Here is a 22,481-nt window from a genome sequence, read left to right as displayed (position 1 = left end):
TTGGTATTGTAAGGGTTAGCTTTGGTTTTAAATTGTGTTTTCTGGTTGGTACTTACAGTATATATTGATTTTTGTTTACTTGATTGGTTAAAATAGTTGACTTGTTTGGAAGTGTTTGTATTTACTGGTAGCTTGCAATGATATTGTTAACATTCATTTGCAGAATGTATATGGTGCATAGATTTTATGCATCATTTATACAATGTAAATGCAATGTACTGTATGGATTGGAATGTGAGGTTTTCTTTGTAAGATAAATTAGGATTATTAAATGGATTATTATTATTATTATTATTGTCTGTATGGAGAAGCGTTATTTGTAGGACAGTATGATTTTGATAACCATTCTACATTTATTTGTATATTGGTTCATCATGTGTGTGTATATACTGAGGAAGGTCTCCCTGAGAGACCGAAACGTTGGCTTTCGTGTATCTGTTCATTTCAATACAGATTATTTTGGATTACACCTCGTTGGTTGCTGTCTCTTTACTGGTCTTTGGGCTGGTTCGTATGATATGTGGATTCCTATGGGACTAGCAACTGCCTTTTGCTTTACATTAGAGTGCTGACTGCTTGATTTATGTTATATACATATATACATATATATACACAGTATATATATACACAGTATATACTCTATATGTATAGGGATTGTTAATATATATATATATATATATATATATATATATATATATATATACTGTATATATACAGTATATATATATATATATATATATATATATATATATATATATATATATATATACAGTGCTTGACAAATTACCCAAAAATCTACTCGCCAAACCAAAAAATCTACTCGCCACCTAGCCCCGCCCCCAGCCCCTCCCCTAGCTCCACCCCCTCCCCTAGCTCCGCCCCCATACCCGCTTAAAATTTTTTAAAGTAAATTCCTAGTAAAACATTCTTTTTTGACATAAGTTTATTTATTGTATTACATTTATACTTTACTACAATTAGTCCATGTTACGTGTGTGTGTGCGTGTGTGTGTGTGTGTGTGTATGTGTGTGACTATTTTCCTGCACCCATTAACCAGTGGCTGGACGCCCCCTCTTCACAATATCTAGAGCAGCAATCCCGCCTGGGATCTTACCTGATCCGCAGTCCCTCAATGTCCAGGTACCTCATTCCCGCAATGTTATATGTTGGAGGGAAGGTGTTCCCTACCTGTCTTCTGGGTTAGGGGGGGGTTCCGATGTCTCCCGTGTGAAGCTCCAGAGTCAGATCTGGAAGAAAGCAGTATCGGTTATTTCGGTGTAGTATAGGGCTGTTAAGATATATATAGCGTAAATAAGATATCCAGATCCAGAGTGTGGGAAAGAGCGAGACAGAGAGAGAGAGAGCGAGACAGAGAGAGAGCGAGACAGAGAGAGAGCGAGACAGAGAGAGACCCAGAGACCTAGAGAGGGGGGGAGGGGGGGTCACTGGCTGGAAGACTGGGTGGAATTACTGACTGGGTAACTGGGTGGAATTACTGACTGGGTGACTGGGTGGGATTACTGACTGGGTGACTGGGTGACTGGGTGACTGTGTGTGGGTGGAATTACTGACTGGGTGACTGGGTGGAATTACTGACTGGGTGACTGGGTGGAATTACTGACTGGGTGACTGGGTGGAATTACTGACTGGGTGACTGGGTGGAATTACTGACTGGGTGACTGGGTGGAATTACTGACTGGGTGACTGGGTGGGGGTGGAATTACTAACTGGGTGACTGGGTGGGGGTGGAATTACTGACTGGGTGACTGGGTGAGATTACTGACTGGGTGACTGGGTGGGATTACTGACTGGGTGAGATTACTGACTGGGTGACTGGGTGGGATTACTGACTGGGTGAGATTACTGACTGGGTGAGATTACTGACTGGGTGACTGGGTGGGATTACTGACTGGGTGAGATTACTGACTGGGTGACTGGGTGACTGGGTGACTGGGTGGGGGGTGGGATGACTGGGTGGGGGGTGGGATGACTGACTGTGTGATTGGTGGGGGGTGGGATTACTGACTGTGTGACTGGTGGGGGGTGGGATTACTGACTGGGTGACTGTGTGGGGGTGGGATTACTGACTGGGTGACTGGGTGGGATTACTGACTGGGTGACTGGGTGACTGTGTGGGGGTGGGATTACTGACTGGGTGGGATTACTGACTGGGTGACTGGGTGGGATTACTGACTGGGTGACTGGGTGGGGTGACTGGGTGGGGTGACAGGGTGGGGGGTGGGGTGACTGACTGGGGGGTTACCTCTGGTGTCCTGCACACACATGTTCTCTCTCCCCCATACACACACACACACACACACACACACACACACACACACACACACACACACACACACACACACACACACACACACACACACACACACACACACACACACACACACACTCTCAGTCTCAGTCTCAGTCTCTTTCCCCCATACACATACACACACACTCTCTCTCAATCTTTCTCTCACATACACATACACACACACACACACACTCTCAATCTCTCTCTCACATACACATACACACACACACACACACACACACACACACACACACACACACACACACACACACACACACACACACACTCTCAATCTCTCTCTCACATACACATACACACACTCTTTCTCAGTACCTCACAGTAACTCAGGAGCGCTGGAGGGGAGAGAGGGGGAGAGAAACACCCGGCTACTATCTCCCGCCCCGCGCGCACAGCGGGAGAGCACCGGAGGGGGGGGGCGATATCTCCAGACCCGCGCGGACAGCGGGAGAGCGCCGGAGGGGGGGGGGGGGGGGCGGTATCTCCAGACCCGCGCGAACAGCGGGAGAGCGCCGTGGGGGGGGGGGCGGTATCTCCAGACCCGCGCGCACAGCGGGAGAGCGCCATAGGGGGGGGGGGGCGGTATCTCCAGACCCGCGCGCACAGCGGGAGAGTGCCGGAGGGGGGGTGTATCTCCCGACCCGCGCGCACAGCGGGAGAGTGCCGGAGGGGGGGTGTATCTCCCGACACGCGCGCACAGCTGGAGAGTGCAGAGGGGGGGGGTGTATCTCCTGACCCGTGCGCACAGCGGGAGAGCGCCAGAGGGGGGGTGTATCTCCCGACCCGAGCGCACAGCGGGAGAGCGCCGGAGGGGGGGGGCGGTATCTCCCGACCCGCGCAGACAGCGAGAGCACCAGGGACCGGGGGCAGGATGTATCAGTGTATATATAAATATTTTAAAGTGCATTAAATTCCCCCCACCTCAAGCATCTGTTCAAAATCCTCCATGACCGGATCAGTGCAGGTCTTGTAAATTACAGGAGCTGGCACAATTATACAGAAGGATATATAGAGGAGGAGGCGCAGCAGCAGACACACGCGCCCCCCCCCCCCATCATTACTTACCCGTGAAGAGAAGGAAGGGCGGTTTGAAGTCCTGGCAACTCCATCCCGCTCACAGCCAATCAGCTAAAGGGATTTTTTTTTTTCGAGCAGGGGATTTTTTTTTTTTTTCGAGCAGGGGAAAAGTTACTGGCCACGAGCCAATATCCGATCGCAGCTGGCGAGTTGGCGACCGGGTTTGTCGAGCACTGTATATATATATATATATATATATATATATATATATATATATATAAGAAAAAGAGAGGAGAGAGCGCACGTCCCATAGCGTAAAAAGGTAATTTAATGAGGGGAAGGTGGGTAAGGGGGGTGGTTAAAATGCACTCACAAGGGTACAAGTCAAAAAAGCATTGTGTGATTATAATCAACACCATCCGGTTCTCGCTTTGTGTCCTTAATGCAGTCCGGTCTCGGAACAGGATGGGTCCGCGTCCCAGCTAATAGAGAGGCCAACGGGTATAAAACGTCCTTAGAGAGTTCAGGAAAGTGTGGCTCTGTATTCCTCAAGCCTCCGTAGCACCGGCGCAGGTCTCGGTCTGTTCTCTGCGCTGTATAATGACGTAATGTCGTAGCGTCTGACGTAATGACGCTCCCTTACGCATTTCGTCACTCGGCGGGTGACTTTCTCAAAGGGCGATACTGAGAAGGGATACGTCCGCTATTTATATACACGAACCAATGCTGCTTAATCAACAGAACGCCCCTCATCAGCTGTTGATGCTTAAAACTCAATATAATTGTTAACAATACACTCTAAAAGTGCTTAATAAAAACTATTGCCTCATTGAATTGAAGGAGATTGATTATACATATGTGTGACTAAGTACTAGACATTGCCAGACCCAAGGGACTCATATATCCTATAACATATCAAATCTAAACTCATACAGGAAAATATCTAAATGATATACCAAACCATGAAATTAGTATATATAAAAAATAAAATCATAGCATGAACAAAGATATGTGGACCCTAATGGACCCCTAATATATCATTAATGTAGCAATACTATTCCCATATAGGGGATAATACATAACAGGCAAAAAATTAAAAATACATCAGAATTCAAGGAGTATACCGATGAACAATTGAATACTATAAATAGATAAGGAACATTAAAAATTATTTGAACTTGAGATAATAATATTATAAATAACATTATTATAAATTGTGTACTATGGTCGCTTCATAGATGATATTATTATCATTTGGGATGGTGAAGAGTCTATTCTATCTGGTATCTTGAGTTCCTTCAACAACAATGTGTTTGGACTTAAATTCACTTTTGAAATTGATGCAGTGTCCACTGTGTTTCTGGATTTGGCTCTTAGTACAGACGCAGACTTGAATATTATCACCTCCACACATTTCAAGTCTGTGTCTGTAAACAGCTATGTTCATGCGTCCAGCAATCATCACAAGCAGTGGCTCGACAATGTTCCCTTGGGACAGTTTCATAGAATACGGAGGAACTGCTCAAGGGACATGGAATTTAAAAGTCAATCTGAAACACTCAGTAATAAGTTTATATCTAAAGGATATGATCCTGACTTGATCTCGGAGGCTCTCAGTAAGGTTAGCTCCATTGACAGATCTGTTCTATTAAATAAATCAAAGAAGAAAGGAGATAAGGGGGTTCGCTTGAGTTATGACACTCCAGTGGAACCCATGAATACAGAGGTTTCCACTCTGAGGTTTATAACAACTTTTAACCAGTCTTATAAATCGATTAACAAAATTCTGAACAATCACTGGTCTATCCTCAAGTGTGACCCCCATTTAGGATCCTGTCTGCCAGAAAGAGCTAAAGTAGTGTACAGAAAGGCAAGAAGCATGAAGAGTCTGCTAGCCCCCACGAAACTTAGGTCATCCTTGTCTAATACCATTACTCCTAAGGGTCCATTAGGTAATCATCAGTGTGGACGTAATCGGTGTATCACCTGCAGGCATCTCCAGAAAGAAACGCTGATTGATTCTCCAAGCAGAGGTACCACATATTCCATCACTAGTTATATTGACTGTCTTAGTACCTATGTGGTATATCTGATACAGTGTGGATGCAGCCAGAAATATGTTGGACGCACCACCAGAACTCTTGGTACTCGCTTCCTGGAACACAGGAGAAATGTGATTAAAGGTCTCAACTCCCATAGTGTCTCTCGACATTTTAAACTTTATCATCAACAAAATCCAAAAACCATGACAGTAATGGGAATTGAGACCATTTCTCCTTGTACTCTAGGAGGCGACCGCTACAAGACTCTCTGCAAGCGGGAAACCTTTTGGATCCACCAGTTGGGGACTCTCAGCCCAGGTGGATTAAATGAATGCCTGGACGTCAGTACATTAGTATAATTAGTCCTTGGACGGCCCTTCCTCTCCAGGAGTTCTTCTGCATTCCTCTGCCATCTTTTGTCTGGGTCTTTCCTTTTGTTGGCCTCTCCTCGTGTCGGCACTTTTGTTTTTGTTTTTGTTATCATCTAGTACTAGGTGGTTCTTTGGTTCAAATAATTCATCATATTAATCCCAATATACATCATTCTATTTACTTTTATTCATTTTAATGTAGTTTTATCACTAAATTCACACAATCACCTTTTAGCACTTACTTTTATATATATTTATTTATACATTTAGTTTCACATTTACCATCACAGAGGTACCATGTTCACGTTTATTTATATAAAAATATAGAATTATAATTGTAGATTAGTTTTTAATAGTTGAGATTATGTATGTTAAATCCACTTGGGATACACTCCTAAACACAAAGATTGTGTAGTCATTCACATAGATCGGTTACAGATTACATATTATATATATATATATATATATATATATATATATATATATATATATATCTTGACACATTTCTTTCACTTGTGATATTAATTATAATTTATATAAATATAGTTTAATAAATAATATTATTCATTCATGAATTTACTAATTGTTATCGAGATATTAATTTTCAGCTATCCATCTCTCCCCCCCTCTAGGTACCACCATTTGACGTGGCATAAGGAATCTGTTTTCACGTATTGTCCTTTTAATATATCAAACTAATTGATTGATTCATTTATCCTGTGGGATTATATATCCTTGTGGGATTACTCGTCCATTAATATTTTCTAATTTATAATAATGTTATTTATAATATTATTATCTCAAGTTCAAATAATTTTTAATGTTCCTTATCTATTTATAGTATTCAATTGTTCATCGGTATACTCCTTGAATTCTGATGTAATTTTAATTTTTTGCCTGTTATGTATTATCCCCTATATGGGAATAGTATTGCTACATTAATGATATATTAGGGGTCCATTAGGGTCCACATATCTTTGTTCATGCTATGATTTTATTTTTTATATATATACTAATTTCATGGTTTGGTATATCATTTAGATATTTTCCTGTATGAGTTTAGATTTGATATGTTATAGGATATATGAGTCCCTTGGGTCTGGCAATGTCTAGTACTTAGTCACACATATGTATAATCAATCTCCTTCAATTCAATGAGGCAATAGTTTTTATTAGGCACTTTTAGAGTGTATTGTTAACAATTATATTGAGTTTTAAGCATCAACAGCTGATGAGGGGCGTTCTGTTGATTAAGCAGCATTGGTTCGTGTATATAAATAGCGGACGTATCCCTTCTCAGTATCGCCCTTTGAGAAAGTCACCCTCGCCGAGTGACGAAACGCGTAAGGGAGCGTCATTACGTCAGACGCTACGACATTACGTCATTATACAGCGCAGAGAACAGACCGAGACCTGCGCCGGTGCTACGGAGGCTTGAGGAATACAGAGCCACACTTTCCTGAACTCTCTAAGGACGTTTTATACCCGTTGGCCTCTCTATTAGCTGGGACGCGGACCCATCCTGTTCCGAGACCGGACTGCATTAAGGACACAAAGCGAGAACCGGATGGTGGTGATTATAATCACACAATGCTTTTTTGACTTGTACCCTTGTGAGTGCATTTTAACCACCCCCCTTACCCCCCTTCCCCTCATTAAATTACTTTTTTACGCTATGGGACGTGCGCTGTCTCCTCTCTTTTTCTTTTAGATTTCCTGTGGACGTGGTTTGTCCATTTTTGAGAGCAGCCGAAGTTCCCCTGCACAAGTATCCACTTCACATTGGACTTTTAATTGAGGACTGGTTTATCCTTTTTCTTTAGTTATTTGTTTTTTATATTATTATTTATTTTTATTGTATACATTTATATATATATTTTTTATTAACATATTTGTTTAAGTTTAGTGTATAGTCCTTTTTTCATTCCAGGTGTTATATGAGTATTTGTTAGTTAATTATGTTCTAATATTAGGAGTTCATTTATATTTTATAATCTAATTTTCACTTCAAACCAATATACACCCCCCCCCCTTTTTTTTTATATAAATATTTAATATAAATAATAAAAAAAATTTTTTTTGTTAACATCAATTTGGTTCAGAGGCGCAGCTTTTTTCTTCTGCTTTGCTTCATATATATATATATATATATATATATATATATATATATATATATATATATATTTATATATATATATACTGTGTATATATATACATATATATTTATTTATCTTCATGTATTTATTTATTTATTTAGATTTATTTATTAATTGTGGGGCTGCTGTGCGTGAATTTTTTTTTATTGTGGGTAGCGGGGGTGGGTGAAGGGGGTGTTTGGCCCTTGGTGTGAGTTTAGGACTTGCGGGGGGGTTGCGGGTACACTTAACCCCTTCACGGCCGTAGCAGTTAATACTGCTACGGTCGTGAAGAGGTTAAGTGCACCCGCTACCCCCCCGCAAGCTCTAAACAACCACCGTTGGGGCTAATACCCCCTTCACCCACCCCCGCTACCCACAATAAAAAAAATTCACACACAGCAGCAGCAGCACAATTAATAAATAAATCTAAATAAATAAATAAATAAATGACTATAAATAAATACATTTAAAATAAGTTTTTATTGATAGTGTACTGTAGATGTGCAGGGGGTCTCCGGAGCTGAACCGCTTTGGTTTTAGGTCTGGGGACCCCCTGCTCCCCGAGATACAGGCCCCTTTAGGGGGTGCCGGTATCCCTCTGCTTGGGTTACAGGCCGCGGTAACGTGATCGGGCCCTTTAAACGCAGAGGGATACTGGCACCTCATAAAGGGGGCTGTATCTCGGGGAGCAGGGTGTCCCCCGACCTGAAACCAACGTGGTTCAGCTCCGGACACCCCCTGCACATCTACACTATCAATAATAATGTATTTCAAATGTATTTATTTATAGTCATTTATTTATTTATTTATTTAGATTTATTTATTTATTTTTTGGCGGCTGCTGTGTGTGAGTTTTTTTTTATTGTGGGTAGTGGGGGTGGGTGAAGGGGGTATTAGACCCAACGATGGTTGTTTAGGGCTTGCGGGGGGGTAGCGGGAGGGCTTAACCCCTTCATGACTGTAGCGGTATTAACTGCTACGGTCGTGAAGGGGTTAAGTGCACCCGCAACCCCCCCCCGCAAGTCCTAAACTCACACCAAGGGCCAAATACCCCCTTCACCCACCCCCGCTACCCACAATAAAGCGGGCACGGTGAGTTAACCCCTTCATTGCCTTAGCGGCTATCCGCTATGGTAATGAAGCAGCATTTCTGTATTTTTAATAATATTGTGCAGGAGCAGGGGGTACCCTGAGCATTAATTTCTGGCTCAGGGAACCCCCTGCTCACTGTACAATATTATTAAAATACAGAAATGCTGCTTCATTACCGTAGCACATAGCCGCTAAGGTAAGGAACGAGTGTTTATTTATATATGTTTTTTATTTATACTGTACATGTGCAGAGGGTCTCCGGAGCTGAACAGCGTTGGTTTCAGGTCCGGGGACCCCCTGCTCCCCAAGATACAGGCCCCTTTAGGGGGTGCCGGTATCTCTCTGCTTGGTTTACAGGCCGCGGTCACGTGATCGGGCCCTCAAACGCAGAGGGATACCGGCACCTCATAAAGGGGGCTGTATCTCGGGGAGCAGGGGTTCCTCCAACCTGAAACCAACGCGGCTCAGCTCCGGAGACCCCTGCACATCTACACTATCAATAAAAATGTATTTTAAATAATTTTTAATGTGCCGATGTTTGCGCAGAGAGAGCAGCGGTTCTCTCTCTGCTGCAAACACATCTCGCCAGGGGACGGCCTATAGTATCATTGATGTGCATATACAGTACTGTATGTGTATGTTAGGGGTTATAGGGGTTGTTGTTATACAGTATATACTGTATATATACAGTATATACTGCATTACAATTCATGAATTTCTCGGCTTCAAAGACAACAGCTCGCAAACGCCCCCATGCGTTTTTACACAGCATTGCAGTATTGCAGCCAGCCGGAATAAAATGCTTAAATCACAGCCGCGAATATAACGCTATATACCCCGGGAGAAAATGATACAAATCCGCACATCACCGGGGTCCTCTGAAATTCGCGGAGCTAGCCAAGTAAGAATAAAGTTGGTCGCCAGTGTATATGCCGAATCAGCCACGGCAAAAAAAGTTGGCAAGTTCATGGTGAGAGGCTGCTGATGAGCGGCGGATCGGCACTTTTTCCTGTCTGGGATTGATGCCGGGGGTCTCCTGAGCTGATACCATTATTACCAGCACCGGAGCCCCCCGGCATGCATCCGAGGCAGGAAAAATACTTTTAAAAGCCACTTCATTACCTTAGCGGCTAACTGCTAAGGCAATGAAGGGGTTAAGCCGCCGTGCCAGCTTTATTGTGGGTAGTGGGAGTGGGTGAAGGGGGTATTTGGCCCTTGTTGTTTGTTTAGGGCTTGCGGGGGGGTTGCGGGTGCGCTTAACCCCTTCACGACCGTAGCGGTTAATATCGCTATGGTCATGAAGGGGTTAAACCCTCCTGCTACCCACCCGCAAGCCTTAAACAAACCACCATTTGGGCTAATACCCCCTTCACCCACCCCCGCTACCCACAATAAAAATAAAACACACAAAACAGCCCCACACTAACTAAATAAATATATATATATAAATATAAATATATATATATATATATATATATATATATATATTACACCAACAACACCTATACCCCCCTAACATACAGTATATTAATGGGCACAATTACTATTATCCACAAATGGATAATAGTGAATGTGCCCATTTAAAAAACATAAAGAACAATAAATACATTAAATACATTTAGCACTCACCCTTGTCCTGCTGCCAAAATGAAGGACATCCTCATCTTCATCCTGCTAATGCCCCATCCGCTTCTGCAAAACAGAAACAAGAATAAAAACATCCAATGTAATGTCCCCTAACCCCTTAATCACCATATCGGTTAATAACCGCTACAGTCATTAAGGGGTTAACCCACCATCACCCACATACCCTACCCCACTACCCCCCCACCCCGTGAGGCCTAACCACCCTCACCCACTACCCAGCCGGGAGGCCTTCCCACATACCCTTGGGGCCAATACCCCCTCCACCCACCCCAACACATACAGTACAATAATGTGCCAAATAACTATTGTCCAGATAGGGATAATACATTATTTGGCCTTTATTAAACACATTAACTAGCATAGTAAAATAATAAAAATTCTACTGACCTCATCAATAAGAAGGCCCCGTTGCCATCCTTGTGGTCCGTTGCCAAAATAAAACATAGCCAATACATTGCAATGACATTCACATAGCAATGAACCCCTTAATCACCTTATCGGATACTAACCGCAAAGGTAATTAAGGGGTTAAGCCATCATGGCCACATACCCACCCTTCACGCATTCATTTGTACAGTGGCTTCATCATGAAAATAAAAATTACAAGAAAATAAAAAATAATATATACAGTATATCATTATGCTTTATGCTTTACTGTGGAGGGTTTTTGTCACTTTTTTTTACCCACCATAACCTTAATAATAGTGGTGATTACCTAGTCTAGTCTCAAACCCGCATAGCCATTAAGACCAACCTCACACTGATGATACCCATCAAGGTTGAAACATGTCTGTGAGTGGGTTCAATGGCTTTGCATCTAATCCCAGCCTCTGTCTAAAAGCTGTGTTTAAAACAGCATGCATTGGCTTGAGGATTTGCTTGTGTAATACGAGCTTGAGACAAAAGGTGGCACTGAGTGCTCATTTGCATGTCATTTCCCAGAATCCCTTGCTGCAGTGGAAGCGCTGTATGCTGGGCGATAATGGGGAAGGACAGGGTTGCAGACCTGTCTAAGACATGCAAATGAACATACAGTAATATTTACAGTTGCTATATATATATATATATATATATATATATATATATATATATATATATATATATATATATATATATATATATATATATATATATATATATATAGAGCCAATATACAAATAAATGTCTCAGGGTTAATAAAAACATGCTCCAATATAAATACCAATTATCCCTAACATCCTGAATGAAATACAATGCTATTTCCTAAACAAATCAAATGTAATCATCCAATCTAAAGCATCAAATTCCAATCCAAAGCCTCAAATGCCACTTAAAACATGGCATTTACATTGTATACATGCAGCATAAAATGTAAGCAACATGTCGACGCAGCAAATCAATGTTAACAATACAATATTCCAAAGAAAATACCATTACATCAAAAGAAGTATACTATGTAATCCAAGAAATTCACCATCAATCAATTTACATACATTAATTACATACCAAAACAATTAAAATACCACCCATACCAATTATACAATTAACTATAGCAACCGTTAAAGATAACAAGTTACCATCATACAAAATAGGACACCAAAAATTAAAATATACAAAAGCAAACCTCACCATGACCTAAAGTATAGCATAGAAGCCCAAAAATTACCTCTATCTAATTATAAAATACATTGAACACACATCTATGCATAGCAGCATAGCCAAAATCATTTAACATAGTGCAAATCAAACTTTTCAAACACTATCATTTCTTACCCTGTATGTATATATCTCTCTAGACATACATACATAAATACATACAGTGGCAAGAAATGATGTACAATAAAAAAACACATGTAAAAAGCAACAAAAAAAAGTAACATAAAATACATTTCTTTAGTTCACTTACCATTCTTGACCCACTCACCGACTCCCGTTGAACAGCTTACTCACGAACCAATCCACGAACAGGAACCCATAAAATAATAAGCATTAAAATAATAAAAAAAAACAATCCAGGGTTTTCTACTTGTAATCCATCTTCATCTGTATTCTTCTTTTTTACAGCTGCGGCTCTCTTCCGGGGTCGTCTTCTCGTCTGCTGCCACGCCCTGTTCTTCTTCTTCTTCGGGAGGTCCATCCTCCTCGGCGTGTGGCTTCAAAATGAGACGACATAGGCTTTTAAAGGCCTATGACGTCACATTTTCGTCATGGTTTCCACGGCCCTGATTGGGCCGTAAAAACCATGTGTTTTGGCCGATACAAAACAAAATGATGACATCACTTAAAGGCAATGAAAGCACAGCCAATCAGAATGGCTTTGCTTGAATTGCCTTTAAGATGACATCATGAAAAGAAACATGGCCGGCCTCACATGGTACGCTAGCCAATCAGAGCGTGGGAAGTCTATCCCTACTCTGATAGGCTCTAGTACCATGTGACAGGCTTTCACTGACGTCATATCCATTCTCCCCCAAACCTCTGTCACATGGTGTACTAGAGCCAATCAGAGTTGGGATGGAGTTGGTATCGAGGCCATTCCACCTTCCCTTTCGGAGGGTGACAGGTTCAAGAAATTATGTGTCAGGGAGACCTACTGGATATATGTACTTGGTACGTTGTGTCCAGGGGGTCTCAATGACACAATAGATATTAGTACAGTAGTTTAATGACATCATCATGCCTGTGATGGGGAGTAATGTTTTCACGGAGGTCTGGGTTGAGCGATATAATTCGTTCCCTCCGTGGTGACATTCATACTATCGCACTGGTATAGTTGATTGTTCCCTTTTTGACAATGGTGGAGATGTGGTATATCTATTATAAGATCTTACTGTGTATATAGCTGTATCAACTTTGCTTGCGTGACCACCATTGATCCAAAATCCTTCTCCGTCCATTCTTCCATTTTGTCCATTCCCTCACTTCTTTTCCTCCCCTATTCACCCCCCTCCAATTCGTCTCCCCCCCCCCCCACCCCCACTCCCTCTCCCCTGCACTCCCCCCCCCCCTCCCTCATCACTCTGTTGTCTTTTGTACTTTGGCCTCTCTGAATCTCTGTATCATTATCTCTGTATATGCATTATCTAGTAGAGACCCATTTATTTAAATCACTAGGATCAATGTTATCTCTCTACTAACATCTGTTTATTATACTATTATATGATTTTGCCGATGATGCAATATTATGTTGTATGATGTTATATTATATTTTGTTGTAGTATTTAAATGTATTTTAATTTAATTTGTTCAATTGTATGTTATCACATGTATCTGTTTATTTGGTCACTTTCTCTAGTATTGTTGGTCCACTTTGCCCATATGTGTTCTGGAACATATAGGGGTTAATATTATCCTTACATTGACCCTGTGTACCTAATTAGCAATTAGTAGTCTTCTTTGCCCTGATTGGTTCATCTTACTATAAAACTATGTCCCCTATCTATGCTTTTAACTCCTGATGAAGTCTCTTTGAGACGAAACGCGTAGAGAGTGTTGTGTGGAGGCGTACTGCACAGTTTTATTATATTTCCACTCACTGGCTTGCTACAGCAATTTATTGCATTTTTGGAAGTATTACTCTCAGCTGTCCACTCGTTGCATACATGGGAACTTTTTCCGGTCGAATCCACTGACATCACTGAGTTCTCGCGGTATCTGGAGCTGAGTACTCACTGTGTGACGCAGGATTGAGAGGAAGGCGGCGTCCCTCGTGTTCCCCGGGCTCCGGAGGTGTTCATAGTGACTGCTGCAGTGTACCTACACCGGACACTATACCAAAGTAATCTGCTACCGGGTTCCTGCGTCTGGCTGGCTGAGTTTGACTCAAAAATGCTTTTTATTAAGCTATGTTTGTGAGTGTGCATTTTTAAATCCTTGACTCCATAAATATATTGTTATCCTTTTTACGCTATGAGTGCGCCTGTTTTTTCTGTGTTTTTATAGATATATATATATATATATGATTTTTTATTTTATTGTAAAAAAAATTTTCATGATGAAGCCACTGTACAAAGGAATGCGTGAAGGGTGGGTATGTGCCCATGATGGCTTAACCCCTTAATTACCTTTGCGGTTAGTATCCGATAAGGTGATTAAGGGGTTCATTGATATGTGAATGTCATTGCAATGTATTGGCTATCTATTATTTTGGCAACGGACCACAAGGATGATGCTGGCGACGGGGCCTTCTTATTGATGAGGTCAGAGGTTATTTTACTATGCTAGTTAATGTGTTTAATAATGGCCAAATAATGTATTATCCCTATCTGGACAATAGTTATTTGGCACATTATTGTACTTACTGTATGTGTTGGGGTGGGGGGAGGGGGTATTGGCCCCAAGGGTATGTGGGTAGGCCTCCCTTGTGGTTAGTGGGTGAGGGTGGTTAGGCCTCATGGGGTGGGGAGTAGTGGGGTAGGGTATGTGGGTGATGGTGGGTTAACCCCTTAATGACTGTAGCGGTTACTAACCGCTACGGTGATTAAGGGGTTAGGGGACATTACATTGGATGTTTTTATTCTTTTTTCTATTTTGTAAACCTTAAACTCAAACTGGCACAAGACAAAGAGGTAGTGAAGTACCAGTCTGCAGGCTCAGAAGGCCTAGTACTTGCCACGAAGAAAAAAGTCTTCAATTGGAAGGCAAGGAAAAAGAAAAAATGGATGTCAGATGTCTCTGACACAGAGGCTGGTGCACGGGAATAGTGCACGGGCCGCTCACAGGACAATGTTTCGCTGGCGGGAGGGATATGTGACAGAGTGTTACGCCGGTGCTGCCTGCAGACTAGACCCGTCCCTTATACTGAGGTGGGGACATATATGTGCATGCACCCGCAGCAGCAGGAGCATGTCCGGAGTGTGGTGTTAGGGTGTTGCCTTGCCAGGTGGAAATAGCTGAAGCAATACTTGCCGGTACCGGTAAAAGAATAGAAGTAGTATTTTCCGTTAGCCAAGGTCAGGGATAGGAGAGATCCGGAAGGGCGAAGTCCAAGCTGAGGGCGGGGGACGTGAGGCCACGTTGTCAAGAGGGAGCCGGGGTCGGGGGCCAAAGAGAGTAGTCTGCCAAGCCGATACAAAAAAAAATGATGACGTCACTTAAAGGCAATGAAAGCACAGCCAATCAGAATGGCTTTGCTTCAATTGCATTTAAGATGACGTCATTCAAAGAAGCATGGCTGCCCTCACATGGTACGGTAGCCAATCAGAGCGTGGGATGTCTATCCCTACTCTGATTGGTTCTAGTACTATGTGGCCAATAATGGCCAAATAATGTATTATCCCTATCTGGATTATAGTTATTTGGCACTTTATTGTACTGTATGTGTTGGGGTGGGGGGAGGGGGTATTGGCCCCAAGGGTATGTGGTAGGACTCCCTTGTGGGTAGTGGGTGAGGGTGGTTAGGCCTCAGGGGGTGGGGAGGTAGTGGGGGAGGGTATGTGGGTGATGGTGGGTTAACCCCTTAATGACTGTAGCGGTTAATAACCGCTATGGTGATTAAGGGGTTAGGGGACATTACATTGGATGTTTTTATTCTTGTGTCTGTTTTGCAGAAGCGGATGGGGCATTAGCAGGATGAAGATGAGGATGGCCTTCATCGTGGCTGCCGGACATGGGTGAGTGCTATATGTATTTAATGTATTTATTGTTCTTTATGTATTTTAAATGGGCACATTCACTATTATCCATTTGGGGATAATAGTAATGTTGCCCATTACTGTATTGTATGTTGTGTATTGCAATGTTTTTTTTGGGCAATTGTCCCCAATAAACATGCTATTATGTGTTAACCATTTCATTGCCTTAGCGGCTATCCGCTATGGTAATGAAGCAGCATTAATGTATTTTAATAATATTGTGCGGGAGCAGGGGGTCCCCTGAGCTGAACCGCATTGATTTCTGGCTCTGATACCCCCTGCTTCCCGAGTTACAGGCCCCGGTTTGGGGCATCGGTTACAGTGTCGACGCCATCTTTATTGCGGGCACGTAGCGTATGGGAAGCTATAAACATGGCGGCGACACTGCCCACCCGATCACACATACCAGGGCCTGTAACTCGGGAAGCAGGGGGTCCCTGGTCCACAAAGCAATGCGGTTCATCTCAGGGACCCACTGCTCACTGTACAGTATTATTAAAAATATATTCATGCTGCTTCGTTACCGTAGCACATAGCCGCAAAGGTAAGGAATGAGTGTTTATTGATATGTGTGTTTTATTCATACTGTAGATGTGTAGAGGGTCTCCGGAGCTGAACCGCTTTGGTTTTAGGTCCGGGGACCCCCTGCTTCCCGAGATACAGGCCCCTTTATGGGGTGCCGGTATCCCTCTGCTTTGTTTACATTCCGCGGTCACGTGATCGGGACCTTTAAATATAGAGGGATACCGGCACCTCATAAAGGAGTCTGTATCTTGGGAATCAGGGGGTCCCCGGACCTGAAACCAATGCGGTTCAGTTCCGGAGACCCCCTGCACATGTACACTATGAATAAAATTGTATATAAAATAATTTTTAATATGCCGATGTTTGCGCCGAGAGAGCAACGGATCTCTCTCTGCTGCAAACACAACTCGGCATTGGACGGCTTCTCGGCAGCTTTTCGCCAGGCAGCCGTCTCGCCACCGGTTACTCGCCATTATATCAAATGGTGGTGGCGTATTCATTCGCCAGGGATTCGCCCCTTTCAGCATACAGCGAGTTTAACACGCCAAAAACATGGTTAATTGCAAAACTGGCTAATACATTTTTTCACTGCTTAGTGCATAGACCCCATGGACTCAGTATTGTATAGTATATATAGCGCCCTCCTTATATCTTTATGAAAGGAACAGGCAATATCTTTTTAATACCCTAGAGTCCCAAACTGCTGAAAATTGTGAAAGGTTAACCCTTTGTTGGGTCCAAACAAGGGTTAACAAGCAGTATTGTATTTATAGCCCTCCTTATATCCTTTTGAAAGGAGGAGGCAGTGACTTGTTAGTACCCTGCAGTCCCAACCTGCTGAATAGTTGTGAAATGTTAACTCTTTGTTGGGTCCAAACAGGGGTTAACAAGCAGAGAGACATGAACTCAGTATGTGCTGTTTAACCTGTACATAGTGTGGCTAGATGGAAAGAGGGACTCAAATGAAGGAGTTGAAAAGTAAACCCTCATTGAGTCCTTGTGGGGAAGATGTTTCCAAATTGTAAATCCATCTAGCTTCTCTGCGCAGAAGTAGTTGGTCCCAGTCACCTCCTCTGATACCCAGAATAGGGTGATCAATGCCCAAAAACTTGAGAACACTGTTGTCGCCGTTATGATGTTCTTGTACATGGCGTGCAACAGGTTTGTCAAGTTGATTTCTAATGTCTCCGAGGTGTTCTAGTATTCTTTGTTTGAATTGCCTTTTTGTTTTGCCAATATATTTCTTCCTGCAGGAGCATTCTATTTGGTAGATAACGCCGACGGTCTTGCAGTTAATAAAAGATCTAATTATGAATGTTTTAGTATCATCCCAGTTCTTGAATTTTTTAGTGATTTTAAAATGGTTACATGCTCGACATTGTGAGCTTTTATATGTGCCTGCTGGCCTAACTGGTAGCCATGTAGACCTGCTGGGTTCATCGTAATGGCTATGTGTCAAGATGTCCCTTAAATTCTCTGGGCGTCTACTGGTGATGCTGGGAAATGGCTTAAGAACTTGTTTAAGGTCGGGGTCTGCAGTTAGGATGTGCCAGTGTTTTCTAAAAATTGATGTTAGATCCTGCCATTGGGAGTTATAAGTACCAATAACTCGTATTAGTTTACTTGGGTTGTTAGGGGGTTTATCCTGTAAGAGCTGATGTCTATTTGTAGATTTGGCCCGTCTATAGGCTCTTCTCACTATAGCGTTTGAGTAACCCCTTTGAAGAAAACATTATTTCATTTTACTGGCTTCAATTTCAAAGGCCTCCATAGTCGAACAGTTTCTGCGTAACCGCAGAAACTGTCCTACTGGTATCCCTCGGATAAGATTTTTAGGGTGGTGGTTACTAGCCAGGAGAAGGCTATTGGTTGCTGTTTCTTTGCGGTGAATAGTGGTATGTAACTCGTTGTTTGGACCTCTTTGGATCTTGAGATCCAGAAAATTAATTTAATTCCGATCATATTCAAGAGTTAGTGTTAGGTTGATCTGATTTCTGTTTAAGATTCCAATGCACTGTTGGAGGGTTTTTTCATCTCCATGCCATAGTAGCAGCACATCATCGATGTACCTTAGCCCCATGATTATGTTAGCTGTGTATTGTTCATACTGTTCTGAGAACACCATATCTGCCTCCCACCATCCCAGGTACAGGTTCGCATATGATGGGGCACACGTAGTCCCCATCGCTGTACCCTGGGTTTGGTGGTACAGTTTGTTGTTAAAAATAAGAAATTTCTCGTGAGAACAAACCAAAGTAGTTTAGTAACTAGTTCGTTATGTTTCTGAAAGTGGGCACATCTCATGTTCAGATAATATTGTGTTGCTTGTATGCCTGTATCATGCTAAATGTTTGAATAAAGGCTTTCCACATCCAAGGATACCAGCAAAGTATGATCATCAATCGTAACCCCCTCTAATTTACGCAAAACATCTCTACTATCTTTGAGGTAAGATGGTAGGCTGTTAACGTAGGGTCTGAGAATTTGGTCCACATACTGACTGACTTTCTCAGTGAGGTTGCCCATACCCGATACTATGGGTCTACCTGGTGGAGGGTTCTTGTTTTTGTGAATTTTGGGTAATGAGTAAAAGGTAGCTAACCTTGGTGTGGGGACGAACAGATAGTCTCTCCCTTCTGGGGTAAGAACTTTGTTTTCTATGCCCCAGTCGAGGATCCCTTTTAGTTCTATATTGAATTCACGAGTTGGATTACTTTCTAGATTTTTGTAGCAATTTTTATCGTTTAGGATTTTATTGTTCTGTTTGACATAGTCTAGGCTGTTAAGTACGACTATGTTGCCCCCTTTGTCAGAAGGTTTGATGACTATCGACTTTTCTTCTGATAATTCCAGGAGTGCTTTTCTCTCGTCAGCATCGAGGTTATCTGTCCTATTACTCTTAACTAGTGTCTCAATATCTTTTGAAACCATATTCACAAAAACATTTATGTGTGAACTAGTGTCCGGGGGCCAAAATTTGGATCTTTTTGTGAGGTTACTGAAGGGGCCTACTCCTAAAGGTCTATCAGATTCTTTTTGCAATTCTCTCAGGAGTCTTAGATTGGCCAGGTTGGTTACATCAACTTGTTCTAGGCCTTGTTGGATAGCCATATCGGTCTCCCGCCTTATAAAGAATCTGTGTAAATTCAGCTTTCTGCTGAACAAATGTAGATCTTTTATCCACTCAAAGTAATCAAGATCTTTAGAAGGTGTGAACGAGAGGCCTTTAGAAAGTACACGTATATGCTAGTCACTAAGTTGATAGTTGGATAAATTAATGACTTGTAGACTTTCAGATTCTTCTGGAGTTGCTTTGGAATACATGACCTCTGTTTCTTCTAACGTCTGCCCCTGCGTGGTTTCCTCCCAAATCCCCAGACCTCTCTGTCTCTTAGGGTTCCCACCTTTCCTACATTCCTACAGGTCTCAGATCTCCACTAGCTCCGGCACATCATATCACAGATATTGAGTTTCAAAAGAAATGGGATAATATCCTACATTTATGTTCATTGGATCTTATGAAATTATTACTAGAATTTCAGACCGAAAAAATTAGACACAGTTAATAAAGAGATAAAGACACAACTTGAAGATATAGGCACCTGGAACAATCATGCAGACTTCTTAGACTTGGAATTAAAACTGCAAAACAACATAGAGACAAATTTAAAAAAGAACTCCAAGACAGGAAACGTAACAAATTTCTACGTGACCAAAAAGATTATAAGGACGACAGAGTATATAAATATCATTTTCAACCCACTAAGAGAACGCGAAAAACACCACATACAGACAACCCACCTTCATCTACAGAGTGGGAAACATCAGAGGGGGAGGAAGACAACTCTAGACCTCCTAACATTAAAACACAAGAGGGCAATACTACTTTTTTAGAACAACCCCGTGCCCCCCAACCACCAAGAGGAGGACGCGGAGGGGGAAAGGTGGGAACCCTAAGAGAAAGAGAGGTCTGGGGATATGGGAGGAAACCACGCAGGGGCAGACGTTAGAAGAAACAGAGGTCATGTATTCCAAAGCAACTCCAGAAGAATCTGAAAGTCTACAAGTCATTAATTTATCCAACTATCAACTTAGTGACAAGCATATACGTGTACTTTCTAAAGGCCTCTCGTTCACGCCTTCTAAAGATCTTGATTACTTTGAGTGGATAAAAGATCTACATTTGTTCAGCAGAAAGCTGAATTTACACAAATTCTTTATAAGGCGGGAGACCGATATGGCTATTCAACAAGGCCTAGAACTACTATGCTACTATGGCACGGAGATGAAAAAACCCTCCAACAGTTCATTGGAATCTTAAACAGAAATCAGATCAACCTAAGACTAACTCTTGAATATGATCGGAATGAAATTAATTTTCTGGATCTCAAGATCCAAAGAGGTCCAAACAATGAGTTACATACCACTATTCACCGCAAAGAAACAGCAACCAATAGCCTTCTCCTGGCTAGTAGCCACCACCCTAAAAATCTTATCCGAGGGATACCAGTAGGAGAGTTTCTGCGGTTACGCAGAAACTGTTCGACTATGGAGGCCTTTGAAATTGAAGCCAGTAAAATGAAAGAACGTTTTCTTCAAAGGGGTTACTCAAACACTATAGTGAGAAGAGCCTATAGATGGGCCAAATCTACAAATAGACATCAGCTCATACAAGATAAACCCCCTAACAACCCAAGTAAACTAATACGAGTTATTGGTACTTATAACTCCCAATGGCAGGATCTAACATCAATTTTTAGAAAACACTGGCACATCCTAACTGCAGACCCCGACCTTAAACAAGTTCTTAAGCCATTTCCCAGCATCACCAGTAGACGCCCAGAGAATTTAAGGGTCATCTTGACACATAGCCATTACGATGAACCCAGCAGGTCTACATGGCTACCAGTTAGGCCAGCAGGCACATATAAATGCTCACAATGTCGAGCATGTAACCATATTAAAATCACTAAAAATTTCAAGAACTGGGATGATACTAAAACATTCACAATTAGATCTTTTATCAACTGCAAGACCGTCGGCGTTATCTACCAAATAGAATGCTCCTACAGGAAGAAATATATTAAAAACAAAACACACAAAATCCAAGGGGAGCATGGGGAGAAACAAAAAAAAGCTGTGTGTGCTGTGCACGTGCATAGTAAGTGAAACTTCTTTGACTTTTGTCACAGAAATTGTATTTGTGTTGGTGTTGGTGATGTTTTAATTAAAAATCAAAATACAATCTCAATGACAAAACGCAAATAAATTTGACTTAGAATGCGCGTGCTCGGCACACATCCCCTGTATTAGCTATTTGCACTAAGTGTGAATTCCGCGTGTGACAGTGTGCGTGTGACTGAGAGTGTGCGTGTGACTGAGAGTGTGCGTGTGACTGAGAGTGTGCGTGTGACTGAGAGTGTGCGTGTGACTGAGAGTGTGCGTGTGACTGAGAGTGTGCGTGTGACTGAGAGTGTGCGTGTGACTGAGAGTGTGCATGTGACTGAGAGTGTGCGTGTGACTGAGAGTGTGCGTGTGACTGAGAGTGTGCGTGTGACTGAGAGTGTGCGTGTGACTGAGAGTGTGCGTGTGACTGAGCGTGTGCGTGTGACTGAGCGTGTGCGTGTGACTGAGCGTGTGCGTGTGACTGAGCGTGTGCGTTTGACTGTGCGTTTGACTGTGCGTGTGACTATGCGTGTGACTGCGT

This window comes from Ascaphus truei, chromosome 1 (genome assembly GCF_040206685.1).
Source record: "Ascaphus truei isolate aAscTru1 chromosome 1, aAscTru1.hap1, whole genome shotgun sequence".
NCBI lineage: Eukaryota > Metazoa > Chordata > Amphibia > Anura > Ascaphidae > Ascaphus > Ascaphus truei.
The sequence above is the reverse complement of the archived record's forward strand: the minus strand, read 5'-3'. Positions refer to the sequence as shown.